This window comes from Macrobrachium rosenbergii, chromosome 44 (genome assembly GCF_040412425.1).
Source record: "Macrobrachium rosenbergii isolate ZJJX-2024 chromosome 44, ASM4041242v1, whole genome shotgun sequence".
Classification (NCBI taxonomy): Eukaryota; Metazoa; Arthropoda; class Malacostraca; order Decapoda; family Palaemonidae; genus Macrobrachium; species Macrobrachium rosenbergii.
The window spans coordinates 33932735-33940569 of NC_089784.1; positions in this window are offsets into that span (position 1 = coordinate 33932735).

Sequence of the window (7835 nt, forward strand, 5' to 3'; positions counted from 1 at the left end):
TTTTTCTTCGAAATTTTATCATATATAGCTAGCGTGCCTAGTCAGAATTTTTCATCGAAATATATCGTATAATATGACAGCAGTCTACGCGGATCAACTGTAAAAACCAATACTTAACAAAATTATGTTATATTTTCCCAAAAAGTAAGCCTGGACGTTCACTACCTGTATAAGTTTCAAGTTCTTTCTGGGTTATGTGTCACGAAAAATTAACTGTCACAAAGAGATGAAACGTAGCCGCAGAGAACAGATCGGAAATATTTTAACAATTTCAATCAGTGTTTGTGTTTCTTGGTTCTAAATCTGTAATTATTCATTTTGAACCTAAATACTTAAGATAAACAAAACAATGGACATGAGTTAATTGTATCTAGTTTTGTGAGTTCATTTCCTCATATTTTTTTACTATATATATATATATAAAGTATAATTTGAGCACCAAGATGATATTTTTTCTCGACTTACCGGAGTTTTCTTTCTGGTAAATAATCTTTCAAAATAAGTAGATTCTAGGACATAACATTCTCTTCACACGCGTCTACCCCGCCTTGGCTATTTTCCAGTATGCTCACACATCAGCATACTCGTCAACTTTTGTCTTTCCCTTTTCAGGTTTTACCTTTTGCCCGATCACTCTAGTTCTGTGTGTCCTACATCGTATCATACATTTAAATCCTTCATGACGCTTCAAAAACCTTGTCCTTGCCGCTACACCCAACCGTACCTCATCCTATTCCCCGCCCTCGACTTTTCCCTCAAGTAAAGAGAGAAGAGACGGAGTGGGGAGGGAGGGAGGGAGGGGTGGGGGTTGGTGTGAAAGGGGAGGGGGTACAGGAGAAAGGGGCAGGGGGGTGGGGTTGGCTGAGGCAATCACAGCCTGAGTGCGAGCAGGCAGGGCACGCGCTCCTCGTTTACGCCATCGTGTCTGTTACTTAGGATCGCACGGAGACCCCTTAGAGGTGAGGAACGGTGATACAACGGCTAGCCACCAGGGCCTTCTTCCCCCCTTCCCTCTCCCTTCCCCTCCTCCCCTTCCTTTTCCTCCTCCTCCTCCTCCTTTCACACCTCATTGGATCCGATTTATTCCTTTCTCCATTTTCACGGTGATTCCACATCCAGGGAAAGTGGGGGAAGGGAGGGGCGAGGAGTACGAGGGTGGGGGGGAGAGGAGGAGGGGTCTTATTCATGGAGATTGGAGCCCTCGGTGCACGAGGAATTATTTATGCTGTAGAATAATGATAGGAACTTCCCGAAGAAGGTTGCCGGTGAGGTACGACGGAGGTTATGGCGATAGGTTCCAGGAGGCTAGAGACTGGAAAAGGGTGGCTTTGCAATGACTGATGAAATTGCCTCTCCTCTCTCTCTCTCTCTCTCTCTCTCTCTCTCTCTCTCTGGAGAACGAACGACGATGACATCGGAGGTCATCGGGGAGGCACCGAGGGGAAGAGGCTGTTCCCTCCTACTACTTCTCTCCTCCCCCACCCAACTCCTGAAGGTCGGAGAGATTGGTCGCAGCAGCCCTTCAGATGAATAATATGAAGTCAAAGCACGAAAATTATTCAGTGGCTTCCGACGGCCCTTCGGCGGGAGCTCAATACCGTCGGAACTATCAGCGGGTCAGTGTATTTTACAGAAATAAGTGGTCATTTCCTCACTCGGTTCTGAAAGGGGCATGAAATCTATGATTCGATTTAGAGATGGTAACTAATATATCTTCTTGGTGTGCTACGTTATGTTGTTACATAAAAAAATTACAGGATTGACATTACTTGTAACTATCTGACAATTTATGTCATTTTATGACAATTACTATACACGTTAAATACAAGAACATGTACCGTGTCATTAGTACGAAAACCTTACAAGTCAAATGAAAGCTAACTTTGCCACTCAAATTTTAATATATCACCATACAAGATATTTAAAGGTCTGGTAAGCAAATGCTCACATCAACAACTCTCTCAGAACAGCGAATAATTTTTTTTGGGGGGGCGGGATCTAAACGAAGACTCGATTCAGTAACCGTTATTTAAATTCCCGCCCGCGGTAAACACATGAGACGAGCCAAGGTGGTGAATTAAAAGCACTGCCTTCGACATTCCCCTCCCTCTTACCAACCCCCTTCCTCTCATCCGTGGCTAAGGCCTGCAACGACCTATGTTGCATGAATGTTTTAGTATGCCATTTGCTTTTGAACGGCCCCTGATCTTCTTTATGAGAAGCCATCTGCCCCCGAAAATGTGTCGGGGGCAGAAATCTCTCGCTGCTACTCGAAGGGAGAGAGAGAGAGAGAGAGAGAGAGAGAGAGAGAGAGAGAGAGAGAGAGAGGTACTGACAATATATTCCCGCTGAGAAATCCTCGGTCATAAAAGCCACGCTCACGGTGAGGAGAAAGATGCTCCCATGCTTACTTGGCTTCATACGGTGAGGCCGCCGACTGCAATTCAGGACAGAGCCCCTTTCCGGCTGAACGACTGTTTATAGAATCCGCGGCGAGATTCTCAAGACTTCTAGATCACCTTGTGTGTATTTTGGCTCCACGTACGAGGTCATCGAGATTCAAAATCGCCCCCACACAAATAATAGACTTATACCAACAGACATACTCATGTACTAGCCATATAGACCCGCACAAACAACAGACTCGTGTCAATTCACATATTACCCACATCCACTGAATACACAGCAGAAAAGAACCTGCTTGCCCGCAAAACGAATTTTAAACAGACAATCGGCCACAACAAGACCTACATACACAAGCTTACATACTGACGAACTTGTATTTTACAACACTCCTGCTTCACCTACAACCGCCGGCGGAGTCTACGGTCATATTTTTACGCGTTTAAAAATGAAGTCCCAACTGGCAAGTATCTCTGAGTCGGTTAGACAATTCGGTAATTATATGAATACAAAGTAGGTGCCTTGGATGTCATGCGTACGCAAGTGTATCAGTACTTGTGTTAATTTAAAGAGTGCACTTGACTGCTATTTGTTAATGGAATGGAATATAGAATTTAGGCCAAAGGCCTAACACTGGGGCCTATGAGGTCGTTCAGCGCTGGAAAGGAAAATGAGAGTAGGTGGGTCTGAAAGGTGTAACTGGAGGAAAATTTCGCAGTTGCACTATGAAATAATTGTTAGGAGAGGCTGGATAGCGAGATAGAAGAAAGATAATGTGAATGGAGGTACAGTAAAAGGAATGAAAGAGGTTACAGCTAGGGGCCGAAGGGATGCAAAGAACCTTAAGTAATGCATACAGTGTACCGTGTGAGGTGCACTGATGGCACTACCCCCTACGGAGGTTATTTGTTAATAGACTGATATTTCACTGATTCCATCAACGCTTTAAGTCTCAGTTTGTTACAATAGTACTAGTGTTAAAATTCAAGGTCTATTTGTTAGGCCTAGATATTTTAATAGGGGAATAGGAGGTCAACTGAGAAAATAACTATTCCAAGAGAGAAAACTGATCACAATATTAAACAAAAACAATACAACAAAGTTATACGTGACAGAAGATAAATAACATGAATTTCTCTAATTGTTGTCTTTGAACTTCTTGGAATGTGTATGTCGAAGACGCTAGCATACAAACGACAGTACGTAGAGAGAGACAGACAGACAGACAGACAGACAGAGCGAGAAAGAGAGGAAAGTTTGCATATGACGTAACTTACAGATGGAAATATACGTGTTACAAACCACATCCTGTAATTTAAAGTTCCTAAGCATACTTTTGCGTGATCTTTTTTTTCTGAAAGCTTTGAATTTCTTCTAAATTTTGTTGTTAAATTTTTTCATAATTTCTGGTCAGCAAACCATGGTTTCTTACGCTATTACAAATTGAAAAAACGAAATACAGAACTATAACAAAACCATTAATGGTCGTGGTTTCGTGACGTGGTTGAGCCCTACTAATTTTCACCCGCCCCCACCCCCTTTCTCCCTTTTGTTTTACTGGGTTAAAAATTAACAATGAACCGTCAGTCGTACAGTTGACATTCGTGTTCAAGAAAAATGACAAATGTAGACCTAACAAAGTTAAGGAACGAGAAAGAGAAGTATTATTGGTCTAAGAATATTTTTCTGTGAACCGAAGCTCAGAGAATTAATAGTATAACAAAGCACTGAATCGTATGGCATTTTCAAAAGCAGATTATCTCAGTTCTAAATGCCATACGCCCGAACCAAGTTGTGAAAATATACAAAAAAGTGAAAAATAAATGGCTACAGTAACGCAGGTCTTCGTACATAAATATGAGAGAGAGAGAGAGAGAGAGAGAGAGAGGGGGGGACTTCTCCGAAGTTTAAGGTCTGGTTCAGACTTAATAAAAAATCTAGAATTACCTAATTTCGGTATGAAAGCCTAACTGTTTCGTAGTCTATCTTGGTAATGACAAAAGGAAACAAAAAAATGAGAACTAGTAGAAAAAAATAGAATTAGAACAACAACAACAAAAAAATCCTCTCCTTCCCTCGATTCATCAGCAAAATTCAATATCGCCCCCATGACTCTGAGTGATTCGGGGCCATTTCTTGTAAACTTGGACGGGGCTGGTTCAGTAAACATAACACCGCTTCGTTAGCCGTGGCGCAGACAGCTAGCGTTAGTTATAAGCACTGCGAGACCTGCCCTCACTGTTGCCAACGCCTCCCTCCACGACGACCTCGTCGTGACCTAATGAACGCCGCGCCCTGGGCTTAACAAACACCCCCTACCGAAAAACGAAGTTAAGGAAGTGATAATTAACCGTGTCTAACCAGTAACTCGCCATCACAAATACCTCTGGTTAAAATAATCCGGAAAATTAGAGAGAAGTCTGGTCAAACCAGACCGGCATTTTGTGGCAACACTGGTCCCGTTTACCGGTGATGGACGGAGAAGTGTGTGTCTGTTTATTACGGGCCAGCTGACAGGTGTATTTGCTGCGTCCTTCCTACGCTTTTGTTTTCCTTCCCGTGTTTGTGTTCATGGCATTGCCCAGGAAGATGTGTCCTTGTTGGATGAAGGGCACGCCCCATTCCGTACTGCTGAGAGAGACAGAGAGAAAGAGGAGGTGCTTTTGAGGGATTGGTACAACATCCCCCCACCCCTCGTGTAAGTAGTAAGGGGGAGACTGGGAAAGGAGAAAGGGAAAATACATTTACATTCAAGAACTGCGCAGAACGACGCCTTTGAGTATAATCATTATGATACTGGAGCGATTGTATTGCATTACTTCTGCTTCGGGTAGGCCTACAGAGGAGGGTTAATACAAAGATACATGAATACTAACGTTATCTCATTAGTAATCATACAGTCTATTTCTTTTAACTACTTCTATCATTCAATTGACTACTGTCTATGCCGCCATATGTAGTTGCCTTTGAGACGGATGGTGACTACATAGGCCTAACTCTTCTGGACACTGTTACAGCCTTTGTAACATGGCTTTCCAAGTTTAAAAATACAAAGTAGCAACATTTTCTTTATACATATCGAATGTACTAGCCACTTTTTACTAGATACATATGTAATCATAATAACCACAACTTCTCGATTTCTTCACACTTTTTGGATACGCTTGAATCTAACCTAACCGACCTGACCACGAGAAAGATATGTCTGTTGTTACTCATATATACATACATAAACCTGTTATTCGTAATTTACGCACATTTATTAAGGACTGGAACAAGCCTATACTCACCATCGATTTTATGTGGATTAATGTACTACGTAAATTACGAAAAACAATAATAATAGTTGCGACAAGTTGAAATGCTTCTCTACAGGCGTATACGTCATCAACATTACCTGACCCTCAGCCGGCCCCCACCCCCCACACACACGCTCATGATTCCAGGGTTCTAAGACCCTCCCTGAACAAAACCTCTTGCACCGTCAACCCAATACATTCTCATTCTTATTCTTTCATCCCTCCTAAAACTTCCAAATAATACACACTTGCTAGTGACCTACTGTCTGCCATTTTCTCCATTGACCAAGCTACCTTGAAACCCACTGAGCCATCTTTTCGCTGAACTAACTTTCTGCACCCACAACTTCCATAAAGGAGACTTGGCTCAACACTTTTTCCATACACTGCAACATTTGCTGGCAATGTATTATCAGGAAATATCAGTCATCTAATACTGCATTCAGAAACATTCCTCGTTCCCCACAACACTGTACTGCATCGCCTGTCTTTTCTCTGCCTCTGTCCGATTATTTCATCGACTAATAAATTACATGCAACAACGGACCATTACATATCCTTGTCTAAGACCCACTTTTGTACCAAACCAGTCATTCTCACAACTGCAAATTTTAACGCAAGCTTGATTTCTTTCGTAAGATCTTCTATTACTCTCAACAAATTGCCTTTGCACCTACAATCCTTGACACCCGACACATTGGATTTTCATCAATATGCTATAATCATTTTCATTTACTGTTTTTTTTTTCCATTATCCCGAAACACTTCATTTGCTTTATAACAAAAACTTAATTCCACATAGCCTCTTCCTTTATCAAACACCACAATGCTCTTCCCACACTGTTCTTGAATCCAAGTAAAAAAGTGACAGGAAAATAATCATAGGAAAAAAGTCACAATAATATTTCCTTGGTAGTGACCCCCCCCCCCAACAACCACAAGGGGTTTAACCCGGTATGTATCCACCTTTGCGGCGTGTTTAGGACAAGCCCGTTGGGGATGACCGTAAAAACATAAACAAAAGACTGTAAATATCATAAAGATAGGGACCCCCAAGAAATATTGTGGATTTTTCCCGTGTCTTTATTACCGGCCACATAAATTAGCGTGGCTTTTTTTCCTGTGACTTTTTTCCTGCGATTTTTTTTCCTGTGATTATTACCGGCCACCCTGCTCTTCCCCTGCCAGTTCTGTTTTGCTTTATCGATTAAAGTCCCACCACACATATGCCAAGGTATATACTGTATATAGTCAACACTACGCCTCAAAATTCTTAAATTCCTTTTGCCTATTCATTTTGAAGTGGACGAATTACTCCATTAAGATGTCTAGACTGCTCTTGTGTGAGAAAAGCAACGAATGGAGAACAGAAGACTGAAGAAAAATTAACAACAGCCAAACACAAAAGCATTGAATTGAACTGAATACAGAATTTAGGCCAAAGGCCAAGCACTGGGACCTATGAGGTCATTCCGCGCTGAAACGGAAACTGACAGTAAAAGGTCTGAAAGGTGTAACAGGAGGAAAACCTCAAAGCAGTTGCGCTATGAATCAGTTGTTGGGAGAGGGTGGAAAGTATGATGGAAGAATATGAAAGGAGGTACGGTAAAATACACAAGAGGGGTTGCAGCTAGGGGCCGAAGGCTGCAAAGAACCTTAAGTAATGCCTACAGTGCACCTCATGAGGTGCACTGAGGGCACTACCCCCCTACGGAGTAAAACACAAAAAGGCATTCGCAGTCCGCTAACTTCCGCCAAGAACACGTGGGACATATGAGGTGTCTTTAGGCCTAGGTCGGGCGACGCGCACGAGAGAGAGAGAGAGAGCGAGCAGTTCCAGAAAAGTCACTTCTCTCCAGAAGTTACAATCTTACCTATCGAAAGATTTTGCACCTGTTGTGAGTCACGAGACCTACCATCTTTGGATAAGATCTCCCTAAAAATGTTACCTTTTTAGGTAACATTTCCCTAGAAATGTTACCCAAATGCTAACGTTCTGTGTAACACACAAAGTAACTAAAGGCACCAGACACCTACCTGAATCACAATTACAATTAGGCCGATCAAGAAACAAGTAAAAAATTGGCCTCAGTTTCTTCCGCGAAATCGAGTTTTCTGTACAGCCGCTAGTGT